Below are 19,152 nucleotides of genomic sequence, written 5' to 3'. Positions count from 1 at the left end.
GGTTGTGATAATTCTCTGTGAGATTTGATTGTGTGTATCCAGCATGAGTTTCCAGGGATAGGCTGGGTATTTTGCTGGTGTACCAAATTCCTAGTTCACCACTGTGTGCTTATCTAAATTTGAAGAGATGGTTTCTACACTGTGGTGGGAGTCTCCCAGGATGTCACTTCTAGGAAAGTTCAGTTTACATGTGAAGGCAGCCTTGTGGGGGCATGCCCAAAACTTATTAACATATTTTTGGTCCTAACTCTTCCAATTAGTTGTTGTTTTCTTTCTTTCTTTTCTCTGCAACCTTTCTTCCCTTCTTTTTCTTTATTGAAAAGAGAAACAAATTTTATAAGTGAGAGAAGATAGTCTTAACAGTCTAACTGGCTACTGTTCTGGAGGGAAAGGAGCAGGAAGTCTCCAATTGAGGACACAGGAGGAGATTGTTTGACAAATATCAGGAAATTCATAGTCTAAATATGCTAACTACGTATCTCCTCTGATCCCCCTGTAGGATATTCTTCTTATGATGTTAAATCATGCACACTACAGATCTTGGCTATTCCAACAATCAGTTATCCAGCAGAAAATGGTTGCTTTGAATGGTGGACTGTTCAGTATTATATCTTGCAGAGGTATAATACTTTCCTTTCCTAAAGTATTGCAGAGGTATAATACTTTCCCTTTCCTAAACTCCGGCTTCACCAGGCTCCACCCCCAAAATCTCCAGGAATTTGCAAACCTGGAGCTGGCAACCCTTAGTTGTGTCTGGATCATGTCCAGCAAAATTACTAAGGCCAATAGGGCTTTAATTGCTCCAGAGTTGAGTGCCAGAGTGACAGCCATTAGCTGGGACACTTTGCTTAATATGTTGCCAGCTCTGGGCTGACCTAGAGGCTGGTTTAATAGCAGATCAAGCAGTAAAAGTATCCAACCTGCCATCTGATCCTTGATTTGTTGGGTAGTTTCAACCCGGTCCTGCAATTAGTAGTGATGGGTTTTTGTTTGTTGTGAAAGGCACTCTGACAGCAGAGTCAGAAAGCTTGCCTTTGTCCGCTTCTCCCTCCCCACTGCAACTTTCTCACTGTCTTAGTACCATAACCCCAAGTACTCCTGGAAGGAGAGAAAGCTGGGAAAGATTTGTGACCAGCAGCACCCTTGTTGGACAGGACACTGGATCCATCCCTAACGTGTTCAGGTTTGGATGACATGGCCATTTAGATTGGCAAAAGGATTTATATTTGTATTGTGTTTTTAATATATTATAGTAATAATAAGTGCTGCCAATATGTATAGGTCTTTACATATTGATGTGTAAAAGAGAGAAGGCAGATCCTGGTCTAAGGGGCTTGCCATCTAAATTTAGATTCTAGGATGTGGGCTGCTTTGGAATTCTGGCGGGTTCAGCCTCAAAATGGCTGCCGCAACATACCATTAGTCAAACAGTGAAGAAAAACTACACAGCCAACCAAAAGCCTTGCTCGGCCAAAGCCTTTTCTGACCCTGCCCACTTTCTAAAAACACTTAGAAGGGCACCAGAAAAGGTGTCCATGATACCATTCTTCACACCCCTGTAGTAAGAAAAGGGAGCAAGGGATGGTTAAATGTAACGAACTTGGACTTTGTTTCAATTACTTCAGACTGTGTAATGTGCATATAAACAGTGTCTTGACATATAGTGAAGGGAAGGTGGGTGTCCTGCAGATACAGAACAATCATAATGATTTCACGGTTTGCTGAGTGCATCAAAGAAGTTATGTCTGAGAGACAATTATGGTGAAAGCCCCCCCCCCCCCCCCCGGTCACAGTATAGGCTCTTTTCTTTTGATGTGTTTCAAGTTAAAATCCTGGTGCCTGACATTTAGGGAGGGAGAATGAGATCAGGCAAAAATAGTCTTTTCACCATCCTAACAAGGACAGTTACAGAAGCTATTTACAGGCAACCAGGTTGGCAGGTGATGTTGACCTAAGCAACTTGTATTTAAGGGAAGGGCAACCAGTGGCCGTGTGAAGATTCTCCCTCTGCCTTCCCCCATAAATATTGTTTAGCAGCAGAGAAACCCTTCAGTACTTTGGACTTGTCTGAAAGCACCTATAGTCTTCCTTGTGCCTGCCTGCACATTTTAAAGAGCTACCTGGCAAACCCCAACATCAAATTTATCTGCTAAAATCTAACAGAAGACCTGTTTTTCTCACCACTGAAACAGTTTTTAGGGGATCTTTCATTCAGTTTTTTACTAGCTCGTTTTACAGTCGGTGTTGAGTACTGTGACTCCTCCTCACTGGAAGTAGAGATGGAGGAAGTGTGCAACATCTGTTCTTACAAAAGCACTGTGAGATTCCCAGTCAAATGTCTGTTTTGGTGGTGGTGTTTTTAACAAGTTTGAGAGTGGACTAGCATTCTCCATTTTAATGGTTCCTACTTCTTTGACTGTGTACAGGATTAATTTTATTCTGTCAATAGACACAGTATGCAACAACAAAATATTGGAAGAGCTAGAAATGCCTTTGAATGATAGGGCAGTGTTTTTGAAAATGGAGGGAAGGGAAGAGTATAGAGCTATGGCCAACAGATGATGTTAGCCATTCAGTTGTGTTTGACTCTTGGAGATCCTATGGGTCAAATGTCACCAGGTTTTTGATCTTGCACCATTTCTGTTTGTTGTATAATGCTCTGACCAGTGTCTATTTCTTTTGTATCTAACCACCGTGTTCTTTGTCAGCCTGGTTTCCTTTTACCGCTGACCAGTCTTAGAATCAGTGCTCTCTTCATTGAGTTGGATCGCATGATATGGCCAAAGTAAGTGAGCCATAGTTTCATGATTTTGCCTTAATGCAGCCAGTCAAAATGGCTGGCAATTTTCATGCCAGAGGTTGATCACAGCTGCTAATAGATTCTCAAAAGCATGTTTGAGGAGGGGGCGGGGTGGTTGGTCTCTTCCCTCCTTTTGTTCTTTAAACAGGAGAGCCTTTGGAAGGAAAACCCCTGACTGAAAACAGATTCATTGTTTCCAGACTTCAAAAGAGCACAGATTTCTTCAACTTTTAACAAGGTTCAGCTTTTGTATCTTGCAGTTAAATGACTTTGGCACTGCTAAAAAAAATCCCCTGGGGCTGCCACAGTGTAGCTTACATGTTAATTGTAAAACACTGCAGAATTCAGATATTATTGAGAGTGTTTTTCTTGCAAGGAAGGGGGGGAGGAAGGGAGGGGACACAGAGCAAGAAGTGTGAAGATGATTGATGATTCACAAGGGAAGAGGAGGAATAAAAACAACTGCATAAAGCCCAGAGAAATTCTTCTGAAAGAATCACAATCTTACCCACTGTGGAAGGACCTAATTAAAATTAGAAGGGGCAAAGGGAACAATCTGCATCTTTGTTCTTTTACAGGTCTCTGAATACACACTTTCCGTCACCTGACTTCCTTGCTGGCAGGGCTTCAGCCTCATGTCAGATGCTTGTAAGGACTGCCACCTGCCTGCTTCAGTGAGTCTCAATCTACTGAACCACTGAAAAATATTAGGTTCACTAGGTCAGCCTGGTGACAGTCTAAAATACTGAGAAATGGCTCCCATATATATATATTTTAATGTTCGTTCGTTATTAGGGATATGCTGACTTTATTTAAAAGAATTATTAGCCAGCTTTCTAACTTAAAGAACTCAAGGCAGCTTAGAGTGTATATAAAATAAATCAAATCGAATATATGTGAAATACCAAAAATTAAAATCACAATTCAGAGCTGCCAGCAAATAAATCAAATGCAGTCCTAAACAAAATTGTCCTTAGCCGCCTCCTAATGATTGAAAGTGAGGGAGGGGGGCACATCTTCCTGAGTGTTTTTCATAGGATGCTTAGGGCTGATCCTGCTTTGAGCAGGGGGTTGGACTAGATGGCCTGTATGGCCCCTTCCAACTCTATGATTCTATGATTCTATAACCATGGGGCTGCCATTAATGATTTCCAGAATGCCCCATCCTTTTGCCCTTGGACCATCAGAGTCAGTACTGTGTACTCAGACTGGCCGTAACTCTCCAGGATCTTAGGTTGAGGTCTTTCACAAACACTGTATCTGAAGAAGTGTGTCTGCACGCAAAAGCATATCCTTATCCATTGTTCCTCTTAATATTTGTGAAACAGCCCTGGGGGTGGAGAGTGTCCTTGCTGTCCAAGATGGAATAGGGCCTGATTGGCCCTCCCTATCCAGCTCCCGCCCTCCTTCCCTGGATGCTATCCACTTTGCTTTCAGACGCCTCAGAGAGACACAGAGAGCCCTACCAAACTGCAAACGACCCCCTGATTACCTGCTGTGGGACCTGCTGCGAGGGGGAGAGAGAAACAGATGGACAGACAGACAGACAGACAGACAGAGGGAGACAGCAACCCCAAACTGCAAACGAGCCTTGATTCCCTGCTAGGAACGAGCCCTGATTACCTCAACCTGTGGTCCTCCAGATGTCCATGGACTACAATTCCCATGAGCCCCCACCAGCATTTGCTGGCAGGGGCTCATGGGAATTGTAGTCCATGGACATCTGGAGGACCACAGGTTGACTACCCCTGGTGTAGTGGTTAGGAATGCGGACTTCTAATCTGGCATGCTGGGTTCAATTCTGCACTCCCCCACATGCAGCCAGCTAGGTGACCTTGGGCTCGCCACGGCACTGATAAAACTGTTCTGACAGAGCAGTGATATCAGGGCTCTCTCAGCCTCACCCACCTCACATGTTGTGGGGAGAGGAAAGGGAAGGTGACTGGAAGCTGCTTTGAGCCTCCTTCGGGTAGAGAAAAGCAGCATATAAGAACCAACTCTTCTTCTTCTTCTTCGTATGGCTCCTTCTGTGTGTGAGAGAGAGATCTGCGCCTGCTTGTTTCCCCTGGAAACTAGCGCCCATTGCATTCCTGGTTGCAATGGGCTTTCTTGCTAGTTTGTTGAATGAAACTTTCTTGGGCTTAAAGGGGCACTGAGCTCAAACTTTGTTCTACAATCATCTACTGTGTGCGTGTCTGTGTGTTTTAGTTATGACCTTCAGATGACCCCCAAAACAGCCTACTCTTAACAGCCTTGCCCAGGTCTTGCAAACTGAGGTCCATGACTTCCTTAATTGAGTCAATCCATCTCGGGTCTTCCTCTTTTTCTGCTGCTTTCATCTTTTCCTAGCATTATTGTCTTTTCCAGTGAGTCTTATTTTCTTATAAGGTGACCAATGTCACTGCTCAACAATCTCCCAGGAAGTAAACTCAAACAAATGGTGACCATATATACAAAGCTTGTTATTCCGAATCCAGTTTGGTCCATGCATCTGTCAAACAGCTTTAAAATGTTATATGCTACTTGCTGCTCACCCTCTACCTATATGTATGGACTGGTGAATTCCATTTCAATGTATCTGAAGCAGTAGGTGTACACATAGAAGCTTATACCATGAATAAAAGTTTGTTGGTCTTAAAGGTGCCACTGAACATGAACGTTGTTCTGTTGCTTTCAACAACATGGCTATCCGCCTGACTATATTCATTTTAGCTTCTAGGGAGAATTCAGGCTATATTTGATTTGAACCCACTTATTTGTCTTTCTGGAAATCCATGGTATCTATAATACACTTTTCCTTTACTACATTCAATTTAATTAAGTTTATGTCAGTTTTCTTCATTTCATCCCTGTGTTTTGCCAGTAATATGGTATCATCTATATTTCTCAAATTGTTAATGTTCCTTCCATCAGCTTTCATTCCACCTTCATCTAGTTCTTATCCAGTTTATTTTATATTTTCTGTTAACAGATACGGGAGATAAAATGCATCCTTCTCTAATACCTTTTCTAATTGGAAACCATTCTCTTTCTCCATACTTGGTCCTAACAGCGGACTCTTATCCAAAGTAAAGGTTGTGCATCAAAACGATTCAATACATTGGTGCACCTGTCTCATAGATTTTCATGCTACACAGAGTCAAAAGCTTTGTTGTAATCTATGAAATACCAGCTGATTTTCTTCTGAAATTCTCTAGTTTGCTCCATGAACCAATGTAAATTTGTAATATGATCTCTGGTGCCTCTTCCTTTTATGAATCCAGCTTGAACATGTGGCATTTCTTATTCCATTCATGGTAACAGTATTTGTTGAAAGATTTCGAGCATTAGTTTACTCGAAAGTAATTTAATGTGATTGTCCAGTAGTTGCTGCTGTCTTTGATGTCTCTTTTTTCTGGAAATGGAATGTAGATTGAGTATTTTCAGTCTGTGGACCATTGTTTTGTTTTCCATATCTGCTGGCATATTCTTGTCTTCTGTGGCTTAAAGTAGCTCTGTTAATATACCATATACTTCTGGTGATTTGTTTTTCCCAACTGCTTTGAGTTCTGCTTTCACACAACTTTCCAAAACTGTAGGTTCTTCTTCAAAAGATTTTTTCTAAAGGGATCTATCATCTTTTCATCTCTTCTGCTTAGTTTTTAAGTGTACTTTTCTCATATTTTTTTCTTATTTTGTCCTGTTCAATTACCATGTTTCAATGTTAATCTTTCAGTATGCCTAACCTTGCTTTAAACTTCCCCTTGATTTTTTAGGTCTTGTGGAACAGATACCTTATTTTTCCATTTTGTTGTCTTCTTCTGTTTCCTTACACTAGTTCCTATAATAATTCTCTTTGTATCTATATGCATGTTACTGGAATGCCACATTCTGATTATATTTTAGTCACAATTTACTTTTGCTTACTATCTTTAGCAGTTTTAAAAGTTACCAGTCATCTCTTAGAGTTTTAATGTCTTTTGGCTACAAGAATAGTTTTTGTACATTCTTCCTTGTTAATATCTGATTTCAACACATAATTTTTACAGTTCACATTCACTTGAATTTAGTAATACTAATCTGTTCTTTACATGGTCTTTAAAACCTTTCAGGAATATTGTTCAGACTTATTTTGGTACTATGAATGTTTTAATGTTTTTCTTCAGCTTTATTCTGATTTTTGATATTGACAATTCATGATCTGTACTACAATCAACTCCCAGTCTTGTTTTAACAGAAAAAATAGAGCTTCTCAATCTTCTGCTTCCAATTGTGTAATCCAGTGGTCCCCACTCCTGGTCCAGGGACCGGGACGAGTCCGTAGATCAGTCAGTACTGGGCCGCGGCTCCTCCTCCCCAGCTGCTGCCTCGGGGGCTGCCCTGCCACTCTGCTGCCAGCTCACCTTTGGTGCTCTCCAGAGGCCACCATGGCTGAGGCTCCCCCTCGGCGGGGCACTGCACAGCTGCTGCTGGCAGCACCCCCCAGCAGGCAGCAAAAGGTCAGGGGTTCCGGCGGGAAAGCAAGTGGAGCAGGGGCTCAGGCGGTGACAGCAACGTCCCTCGGCAAAAGACTACCCCACCCCGGGCCTCAGTAAAATTGTCAAGCGCTCACCGGTCCCCGGTGATAAAAAGGTTGGGGACCACTGGTGTAATCTATTTCAATATTGTATTGGCCATTTGGTGATTTTTGGTTGCCTGAAAAGTGTTTGCAATGAACAGATGGTTGCCTTAAATAATTCTGTGAGTTGTTTTCTTGCTTCAAATCTTTTGATAATATTTGATATAATAAATAAATAATAATAAAAATTCTACCCTTCCCTCTCCCTCTGTGTTCCATTCACCATCTTGTTTAGATGTGTGATTAATTTCTTCCTGGATACTTGCATAAAAGCCTTCAATTTCTTCCTCTTCAGCATCTGCAACTGGGGCGTAGACTTTAAATGATTGTTGTGGAGATAGGCTTTCCAGGAAGTCTGATAGCTATTATTCCGTCAGACTTCACATTATAGCTCATGATTGCTGATACTACATCTTGCCTCACGATTAGAACAACTCTGGTTCGTCTGTGCTTGTCATTTTATGAATGAAGATGTCCAATCCAGTCCCCTTTAGCTCACTCACTTCCAGGGTTGCATTGTTTAAACATTCAATTTTTCATTTTATGGTTTCCAGCATACTTTGACTCATAGTTCTTATGTTCTGTGTTCCTATTATATGCATTGAACAGTTTTGGACTTTCCTTCTGCATCACTAACATCAACAACTAAATGTCCTTTGGGCCTCAGTCTGGTCATATCATTAAGAGTAACAGTACTCAAAGTTGTCTTCAGCTCTTTCCCCATAGCTGATTGGGTGCTATCTAACATGGGGGTACTGTAGTGTCTACCAGAAATATATCTTTTCTTAATTTGGCTTGTCTCATCCTAGGGTTCTCAAGGTTTGAGATAATCAAAAGTGATTTACCATTGTCACCCTCTGTTCAGTACTTAACCACGGTTAGCGGAAGCATCACTGCCATTGCCTATGATGGATTTCTAACCAATGTCACCTTCCACTATTGCTGCTGCCCTTCAGGAATTGCTATGCCCTTATCACCATTGGAACTGTTCGTTCTCTTTTCCTTTTGTTCTGGTTGGTCCCTGAAGGGGATGTATGCATCTTAGTCTGGTGTCTCAGCTGTGATCTCTTTCCACCCTGAGTGACTCTGCTAGGAGTCTAATCTCTTGATAGAGTCTAAACTCTCAGCTTCACTGATAGACACAAACCCCTTCACCATGTTAATGGCTTACTAGTACTGTAAATCTGTATGAGTCTAAGGTAAAGTATGTGGAGGCCTGGCCTTGGCTTTGGAGGGAAACATAGAATGCTTCCATTTTGCATGCAAACCCAAAAGAATTTGTGATACATGCTCCAGTTTCAGTAAGATCTAGTATCTATTGTGGGTCTGCCTTTACCCAAAGTAGACAAAAATCTTGTGTAGGAGATGGATCCTTGGACATATTTAGGATGCTTTGGGCTGATCCTGCATTGAGCAGGGGATTGGACTAGATGGTCTGTATGGCCCCTTCCAACTCTATGATTCTATATTGAAGGAACTGGGCATGTTTAGCTTGGAGATGAGAAAATCAAGGAGAGATGTGCTTGTACCCTTCAAATATCTGAAGGACTGCCACATAGAAAAAGGCAAAGGCGTGTTCTCTGCTGCAAAGGCTAGATTTAATTGGATCGAGTTACAGGAAGGCCAGTTTCAGTTGAACATGAGGAACAACTTCCCAAAGATACAAGCTATTCAGTAATGGATTGGAGGACTTTTCCAGAACCCGAGGAAAATAACCTTGACCCTTATTGATTAGAAAACATGCATACAGATCCAAGGTGGAGAGCCCATATTCGACCCGTCCTTCAGCAGTTGTACTGGCTGCCAGTGGCATTCCAAATCAGGTTTAAGGTGCTAGTTATGAACTTTAAGGCCCTGTGTGGTCAGGGACCTGCATATCTGAGGGATCATATCTCCTAGTATGTCCCCCAAAGAGCTGTTTGCTCAGCAAACACCAACTTGCTAGTGGTCCTGGCCTCAAAGAAGCATGACTGGCTCAACCAGAGCCAGGGTTTTTTTTGGCCCTGGCTCCAGCCTGGTGGAATGAGCTGCCAGCAGAGGTCTGGGCCCTTTTAGAACTGGCAAAGTTCCAAAGGGCCTCTATGGGAACATCAATGACTCACCCCCCTGCTTACACTTTAACCCCCTCCATCTGAACCTGGGGATTGTAATTCACTCTGGATCTATTGACCCCAGATTCAGGGGAAGTTTGTGTGACTGAGTGGTTTGCTTCATCTTGTTAGGATTTTCAAGCAATTTGTAATGTCTTTTAGTATTTTTAGGAACATTTATGTTGGATTTTAGTTATTTTAGCTGCCCTGAAACCATTGTTGGTGAAGGACAGCCTAAAAATATATAAACAAATAAGCAAGCATGAAATGGATACCCTATGGTGCCACACTGAGCAGGAACTCTTAAACCTAATTTCCAGCAGGCAATAAACATGAGGGGGTTTTTTCCATTTTTTCCCCTGAGAATACATATATGCACCTTGCTTTCCCCTTGGTCCCCTGTGATTTTTCTCTAGGTGTGTGCTCTTCTTTTCTCTTTCTTTTAAAAGGAACTATAGCAAAGTTGGTATCTACAGCCACCTCTTCGGAGTGGTACTTTTTCTTGTCATCTGTGCATTGTAACAGCAGTACCAATGAGGAATGTACCTGTGCAAAGATGCCTTGAGGCCAGTGCGGCAGGTGCTTCAGGGCTGGCATCCTTGTTCTCAACCTTGGGGAGTCCAGCAACTGTGGTGGCCAATAGTTAAGAGCAAAAAGTACCTGAGTCAGGTAAGTAAACAGGGAAGCTTGTGCTGAGCAGAGGTGAGAAGTAATAACTAAGTTCCAAAGAGAAGTCTTTGGTGCTTTCCAGGTGCAGGAATGTCCTCCCAGAGTTCTAGGCCCTTTTTCTCAGGGCTCTCCTGACACAGTCCATATAATAAATCTCTACCTGGAGCTTCAGTCCAGTCGCCGGAGTCCAAATCCTCCACTTCAGCTTCCCCTGATGCCCATGTACATCTCAAATGCCAGTCTCTCACTACCATTTTCCCTTCAGATACTCTTCTCCTTTCCCTCCCGTTTTTTGCTGTCATCAACTCCCTCCTTTCCACAGAAAAAAAGACAGCTATTACTTAGATCAGACTCAGGGCTGTTGGGAAATTTCCTCAGTAATTCCATTACAGTATGATAATGCACACAATGTACTTAATGCAAGTTAAGCTCGGATCTGGAGGTTTTATTGCTGAAATGCTCAGAACAGGATGTGGATCCTTACGAATTAGGCTGGGATTTAGGAAGGATGTTGTAAACCCTGTAACTCTGGATAGTGCATAGTCAAATTGAGGCCTAGAAACAGATTATTGACTCCACAGCATACAGTGCTATCCTGATCTGAATAAGAGTTACACCCGTCTAAGTCCATTGACTTACAGAAGGGTGTAACTCCGTTTAGGATTGCATTGTTAGCTAATTCTAGAATTTAAAATAACTGTGTCCATATTTCAGATACAAGGAGATTTTTTTGTTAACTTAACCTTTAGGTATTAAAAAGAAGAACAGGCCAGAGAAACTAAAAGAAGTGGTGCAAGATCGGAAAACGTGGCAACAGTTGACTCATAGGATTGCCAAGAGTCAAATGCAATTAAATGGCTAACATCAACATCATCATTTTAAAAAAGACTATTATCAAAGAGAAGCCCACTTCTGTAGTCTTTTGGCCACTGATACCAATACATTTCGAGAGCCTCTTGTGGCGCAGAGTGGTAAGGCAGCGATATGCTGTCTGAAGCTGTCTGCCCATAAGGTTGGGAGTTCAATCCCAGCAGCCGGCTCAAGGTTGACTCAGCCTTCCATCCTTCCGAGGTCGGTAAAATGAGTACCCCGCTTGCTGGGGGATAAACGGTAATGACTGGGGAAGGCACCGGCAAACCACCCCGTATTGAGTCTGCCATGAAAACGCTAGAGGGCGTCACCCCAAGGGTCAGACATGACTCGGTGCTTGCACAGGGGATACCTTTACCTTTACCTTTACCTTACCAATACATTTCATTAATTATTTGTCGTAGTTTTTGCTGTCAAGTCACAGCTGATTTATGACAACCCCATGAATTTTTCAAGGCAAGAGACATTCAGATATGGCTTGCCATTGCGTCTGCATAATGACCCTAGTATCCCATTACCCTTTTTGACTGCTGCATCACGTTGCTGGCTCATATTAAGTTCATGGTCCACTCGAACTCCTAAATCCTTTTCTCAGTTGGTATTGCTCAGCCAAGTTTCACCCATTCAATACTTACATGCCTGATTTTTACTACCCAAGTGCAACACTTTATATTAAACTTCATTTTGATTGCCTGGGTCCAATCGTCCATCCTGTCCAACTCCAGGCTGCATCCTGATTCTGTCTAAAGAATAAACTATCAACCCAGGTTAGCATCTTCTGTAACCTGGATAAGTAGATTCTGATCCCCCTCATCTAAGTCATTTATAAAGATCTTCACACTGGGCCCAAAATTCTGGGGCACCCCACTTGTCACCTTTCTCTAGGGTGATGAGGAACCGTGCCCTATCTCCATTTGGGAACCATCTACCAAACCTAACAATAATGAGGTATAGTCCATATTTTGCCAACAAGAACACCAGTTAATCAGAGATTGCCTCAAGAAATATTTTCTTTTGTCTGTCCTTATTCTACTACTCATCAGTATCATTTGGTCTTCCCAATGGAAAAGGAAGAAAATTGGGTATAGTTGTCAAGAGCGGCCACCTCTACACTGGAGAACCAGGTTGGGTTCCCCATTTTACTACATGCAATCAGATGGATGACCTTGGGCCAGTTGCAGTTCTCTCAGAGCCTCACCTCATAGAGTATCTGTTGTGCGGAGTGGAAGAATAGGCAGTTATAAGCCACTGAGACTCCTTTGTTTAGTAAAAAGCAGGGTACAAAAAACAGTTCTCATTCTCCCCACTTTTGCCACACCATAGATTTTGTTGCTGTTGGTTGCGAAGTCGTGTCCAACCCATCGCGACCCCATGGACAGTGACCCTCAAGGCCATAGATTTTAGAAAACCATTTATGATTTCTGTACATATACAACTCATTGCAGTAGTTTCTAGTGCCTGTGATGCAGTTGAATTGCTACATTTTAATGAAAGGGGTATTTTTTATGGTAGAAACCCTGGTCTTTTGAAGGTTGCATGCATTGCACAGGGTGGGCTATTTGAGGCTAATTCAGACGGATTTATTAGTAGATTTGAAGAATACTAATAGAGTCAGTCCTTAACATTTTACAAGTATTTCTTATTTACTTCTCCTAAACATACCCTGAATGATCTTGTCTGTTCAGACCATTTCTTCTTTGAATATCTGAAATAAGATCTGTTTTGTATAGATTGATATTATGAACTACAATTGGGAAACCCACAAGGACTTGCAGAGGGATCTTATTTTTTGGCTTATTTCCCTTCCGTGGATGCTCTCGTAGCCTCTCATCTTTTCCTGCTTTCCGTCCCTCCTTTCCACCCCCACCCCCACCCCCAATCTTAAACTTTCCTTCTTTCCCTCCCTCCATTCTTTTTCAAGGCAGCTTTTCATTTTAACCAGTCGCATTTCTTTCAGGACCAAAACAGTAACTTTCAACCTGAATACTCACAGAACTGGACCACAGCCTTAATCTGACATCATTTTTTTTGTCTTTTAAAAGGACTTAGATTCCAAAGTTGTATGTTCCAGGCATGGTTCACAACCACAAACCAGAGCCTGCCAGTATCTGTAGAATCTAGTTTTCTGCGTAATAAATAGACTTTTAATGAAAAATTCAATATCCAGTTAAACAAAATCTTCTAGAAATTGAGGGCTAAGCAAAAACATAACATTAATGCTTCTGTTCATCTTAACATCCTCTCTAAAGCTGCTGAATGTTTTTTTCCCCTCCAAAATGGGGGTGAACTATCTGGTTGCCACATAAAAGCCTTATTCAGATTCTGCACCCAAGCCTCTGTCAAAACTCTTTTTAAAAAAAAAAACTAATCCATTTTAGCCACACTGATTCTTTTGTGCCGAAATAGTTACATCCATGCTATGGGCAGACAATTATCAATCTGTGAAATAAAATCTTCTGACTGACTTTTGGCAGGCTATGAAGGGGAACTTTGTGGAAAAACTGACAAAGGGTCATTTTTCATTAACCTTTGGTATGTCTCCCTTAATATCGGAAAACATAGGAAATCACTCAGACCTGCTTCAGCCAGCTAAAGCTATACTAAATCTAATTGGGCTTTCAGGTACTGTGGAAGATTAGGAGCTGAACGGAGTTGGCAGGAGATGGGAGCCTGCCAGAACAAAGTCAGACACACCGCTTGCAAAGCTTTGAAAAATATTTTAAAAGGAAAGCGTGGTGGGGAGGGGAGTATTGAAGTCCCCCATGGAACTGTTTTAAAAATCCCAGCTCTGAGCCTTAGTTGGTGAAGACCAGCACTTGTTACTAGAGGTGAAATGCAGTCTGCCAATTTTCGACTACTTTCATTCAGCAGCAGTGTATGTGTGGGATTTTGCCCTAGCTTTTCATGTTCCTTGCCCTCAAAGGGGACAGCTGAGCAAGAAGGCAACGTGCTTTGAATGGGAAAGGAATAAGGGAGAGTCATAAACTTTGAGCCTCTTAAGTTGTTTCAGGACAAAATCCTCAAGAGGAGTGGAGAGAAATGGAAGAGATGCAGGGTCATCAAGATATTGTTGTATTCCAGCCTTTTACCCCTTTCAGTACACCGGGGATGAATTCCTCTGCAGTTTCTGCACAACTGTTGCTGGTTTAAGGCCATGATGCTAAAGTGCTTTCCTCTCGAGTGTTGTTATGCTTGGTATGCCACTGTGACCCTGTTTCCAAAAAAAGGCTAGGCACCTGTCTGTCTCCAGCATGTATTCTTGAATGTACTTTGGGCAACTGGCTTATGTCTCCCCATTTTGGGTTGGCTTTGCCAACTTTTCTAAAATGCTGCTGAATGAAAGAAACCTAACAGGCACACAAAAAAATAACAAACCCAGATGAGCAAACTTTTCTATCTCTGAATATGAAAAATTCTGTCACCTTAGCAGCTAACTCATGCATGTACTTTCATAGGCAGCTACATTTTGTTAGATGTATCATTGGATTGTGAATGGCAGAAATGCATGAACAAAAGGGGGGTGGACAGAATGCAGGCTAATAAAACTCTGTATGGAGCAGAGAAAGGCTAGAAAATATTCTCCCACCAGGGATAAAGCCCATTGCATTCGGGAATACAACGGGCACTAGATTTGAAAGGTGTGTACGGAAGAACTCTGCAGAAGGCCTCTCCCTCCCCCCAGGACCTGGAAAGGCTGGAGGCTCCCGGGAAGAGAACTCACTGGCAGGGGCAGCTCTTGCACAGCAGGGATCTGCAGCCTCCAAGCCTCAGAGGGAAGGAGGATGGGGTGGTTGGGGTGGGGAATGGAAGGTGATTGGCTGGCCACTGGATAGACAAGCAAGCCGGTTGGAGGAGGAAGCACTCAGGGGCGGGACAGCCACCCTGAGTGGGTGTTAAGTACTGAGTGGCACTGAAGCCATGGGACACGCTCCTCCTCCTCCAAGTCCTTCCCAGAAATATTAAGTGGAATAGATAGATAATACTAGACTTTAAAAGCACTCAATGATGTGGACAAACAACAGATGGTACTTCTTCACTCAAAAAGTAATCGACAGTGTCACAAGAGCAGTGATGGTCTCTTGTGTGTTTGGCTTTAAAAGAGTTAGACAAATGCATAGAGTGTAAGCAGTTAGTAGTAATGGCAATTAAATAAGACTTCCAAATTCTAAAACAAGTCTGCATTCCAGTGCTGGGAAGTAGGGCAGCAACAGGGAGAGGCTCTGCCTGCAGGACATCTGGGAGACAAGAGTGATGCTGGGGAGCAACAGGAGGCATTTTGCAAACCATTTCAACTAGAAGCCGGGCTTGAAGGAATCTCTGTGCTCCTTAAAAGCAACATTGAATTGTGCTGTAAGCCACCTTATGAACTGAATACTGGATAGAAGAATGGCGTAGAAATAAATGAACTTAGCAGTCTGGTTTTGTTTGCTTTTCCTTCTTCCAGCATAAAGAGCCAGTTTGGTGTAGTGGTTAGGAGTGCGGACTTCTAATCTGGCATGCTGGGTTCGATTCTGCGCTCCCCCACATGCAACCAGCTGGGTGACCTTGGGCTCGCCACGGTGCTGATAAAACTGTTCTGACCAAGCAGTGATATCAGGGCTCTCTCAGCCTCACCCACCTCACAGGGTTTCTGTTGTGGGGAGAGTAAAGGGAAGGCGATTGTAAGCCGCTTTGAGCCTCCTTCGGGTAGGGAAAAGCGGCATATAAGAACCAACTCTTCTTCTTCTTCTTCTTCTTCTTAAGTCAGCCTCCTAATTTTGCCATTCTAGTGGGGGAAAATAATGTCCCAGAATATTCAGTTTATTATATATATCGGATTTATTTGGTAGTCAAATGCTTCAAAGATGCAATGATAAAAAGGAATCAAAGCAAACTAGCAACCTTTGACTGGAAAAACTTAAGAAAAATATGGGCACCACTACAGATGCTGTGACAACAATGGATGGAAAACTGGAGAGAATTAAGAATTGTATGGACTGTGTAGTGGACTAGATATTGTAGTAAAAATTAAAGCCAGGAGCTAAAAGATAGATTGGTAATAGTATAGGGATGGCTCCTGGGACCATACTATGACAAATTTTTAAAGGATCACCATGAGGCCAAAGATTTCTGGGACAGTCAAGGCACAAATAATTCAGGAAAGGGTTTTCAAATGGTTGCCACATTTACAGTTTTGAAAATAACATGGCTTGAAAGAAAGGACCAAGACACTTTATGCAAGCAAGATGTATACAGGACTTGGTCATTTTTGTATATGCATTGCATACTGGCATGAATTGTGTACTGGCCTTGCTACTTAGAGCTGCAGACCTTGGCCAAGTGAAGGAATGCAGAGTTTTGTGACTCTAAGCAGCAAGGCTGGAAGGTAAGTCCCACTGCCCATTGTTGTTGCTGGAATCAGCTGATCCAATCCTATCTCCCATGTTTTGGTTGGACACCAACAACAACCATGTGGGTCCACTCACCTGCTATCAGCTGTCTTAACCACTTAAATCTGTGCCATTTCTAGAGGGATGCAAAGCTTTGACCCTGAAGTCCCCCCACCTTCCTTAAAACCACTCCTGACAGCCAAAGATTCTGCTCATGGGTACAGTTTGGTGTGTGCAGTATTACATCACCCAAAGCATCACTTGAATGCAGAAAACTGTTTTTATTCATAACACACAGCGAAGGAGAAATACATCAGAGAGAGCCAGCAGTTCATAAATAAGCTTAAAAAATTAAAGAGTACATTTTCTGGTAGGCCTACATTGGTGTTGCTTTTCTGAGTTCTGAAACCTGGAAAGATGCTACTGTAGGATTTTTTTATACATTGACGGTGCATAATGGCTAGGCATTCTCCCAGGAAGATTAGAATTCACACATCTTCTCAGGCCAAAGCTGAGCTTTTCAAAAGAGGTTCTAGAGAAAGAGAAGTTAACTTCATGTGCAAATCAGATTCTTGAGGGCTGAACCAGTTTCAGGTGCTAATTTAGGCTCCTTGTTAACAGTAATCCTACAGTCAGGTATATGGAGAGGCTTTCCTTTTGAAGCTAAATTAAGATGCAAAACATAAGATTTAAGAGTTGATCAATTCAGAGGTATGTGTAGACCTTTATAATAAAAAGAAAAGTAAATGTTATCAGCAAGAGGGGGGTTCTGCCTCAAACCATGTGTTTTCCAAAATAAAGGGAAAGGTGAATTATTGGAGAATACCCATTTTTCAGTGCTGAAAACTAGAGCAGATATACTTAATACCTGCGTATATTTACATCCGCTGATCCATAAAGGGCAGGATGGTTTTATAGAGAGCTATAATGAGTTTAAAAGGGAATTTTTCCACCACACCATCTTATTACTTGTTTCAGTTGATCTCTTGACTAACTGCCCAGTGCTTGATTCAGGTGTGCAGCCATGTTGGTCTGAAGCAGCGGGATAAGGCTTGAATCCAGGGGCACCTTTCACACCAATGGTTTATTCTGGGTATAAGCTTTCATGAGCAAGTACACTTTGTCAGTATATCTGCGCATGTGCAGTCCTAGACATTGTTACACCCTGTAAGCCCATTAATTTCAGTTGAGTTAGAAGAGTGTAACACATTTGGGATTGTAATGCACTAATCAGGGATTTAGGTTTACAGGCTGGTCTCCATCCTTCTTCATATTAATGTCTTTATATAGTGTTGTTGTTAGTTGCGAAGTCGTGTCTAACCCATCGCGACCCCATGGACTTCCTGTCCTCTACCATTCCTCGAAGTAGATAGTGTACCTAAAAATAAATACTATTCTCTGGAGCTTTAATGTTGTCTTAGGTCTGTTTTACACTGTATCGGATACAAAAGTGTGGTTTTGAGAACAGTTGCTGTCTCCTTAGCATTTGTACCCAACTTCTGTGGTCACACACAAAAGTCCTTAGGGAGCTGTTTTGTGCTGAAGGATGTGTTAAACCTTTCAGGGTGTACTTCTGTTCCTCATACACCTGCGACAGCAAAGGATTTTTCATATTAAAAGTACTAAACAAAACAGTACCTGAGTACCAGAACTAAGGTAGCATCATGAATAGAGTTTGTTTAGTATCACAAAAGAAAATTCTGCAGGTCCATCATCTCTTTTGCAAGACCTTGAATAATACTTTGTAAAAAAACACACATACACATGAGAGAGAGAAAGAGGATGGATTATTTTGTAATCTACACACATGGGCACTTGAGGGCATGCTAAAAAGAAACAATTGGTCCCCTTTGAAAAGCTGCAGCAGCAACATATGCCTAACTTGGTATTTATAGTTTGTGCCCCGTATGAGAAAAGTAATATATCAACATTTCCATGCACCACAAAGTGTCAATTGGTGTGGGTGGAATTACTTAAAATGCATATTGGACGAATCAGATCCTCATCCATTTGCACGCTAATGTGCTGTTCTAAGTCATGCATCATGACATCTTCAAAGAGGCTAGTCATAATTATGATGGATTAGACTGCAGAGTTGGTCCTAGATGCAATAATTGTTTCACAGATGCTGCTGATGTGCCTTGAATTCCTAATAAATCACAGTTGGTGGGGAAGGGAATCATATAGCTGATAAGTGACTTAGCTCAAGTTACTGAAAGTGGTGGAAATCCTCATCCTTTGCTTGAGCAAAGTGAATTCCTTTGGAAGAAGCACAATTATTCCAGTACAAAATAATCATGCAGCAAAAGATTTATTATCGAGCATGCTTGGGCAATGGGATTTGCCTGTTTAATAATATACCAGATACTCAAGCATATTGCTCTGTCCCATCACCTATCTGGAGAAAACCACAATGACCAAACCCTTGTGCTTGTCATGGAGACAGCCCCCATGCCTAGCAGGACTCTTGTGTTTCCCCCTGAGGCATGGAGTTATGCTATGTAAGTAGCAGTCAAGCAAGTAAGATGTCCAGGATCTCTCCAGCAGAGCTGGTTCCCAGAAGCTTGAGGTGGGTTACAGAGGTAGGACTTCAGCTGACAGTATGAGGTGTCAAGAAGTCCAGCAGCAATCACAGGCATTGAACTGGGAAAGTGTACACAAGATTTAGATTCCACTTGAACTTAAAGGGAACTAGATTGCTGGTGCTTAACATCAGGTCAAAGAGCAGATTTTAAAATGACTCCTGGGAGAAGAGCT

The 19,152-nt window shown here is 42.2% G+C and overlaps 1 protein-coding gene across 4 annotated transcripts in view; it reads left to right on the top strand.

The window, feature by feature from the left end:
- Positions 1-19,152, top strand: part of TET2 (tet methylcytosine dioxygenase 2) — a 90,695-nt gene that overhangs the window by 36,920 nt on the left and 34,623 nt on the right. The window lies entirely within an intron of this gene.

This window comes from Paroedura picta, chromosome 10 (genome assembly GCF_049243985.1).
Source record: "Paroedura picta isolate Pp20150507F chromosome 10, Ppicta_v3.0, whole genome shotgun sequence".
Taxonomy (NCBI): domain Eukaryota; kingdom Metazoa; phylum Chordata; class Lepidosauria; order Squamata; family Gekkonidae; genus Paroedura; species Paroedura picta.
Note: the sequence above shows the minus strand (reverse complement) of the source record. Positions and strands in the feature narration are given on the sequence as shown.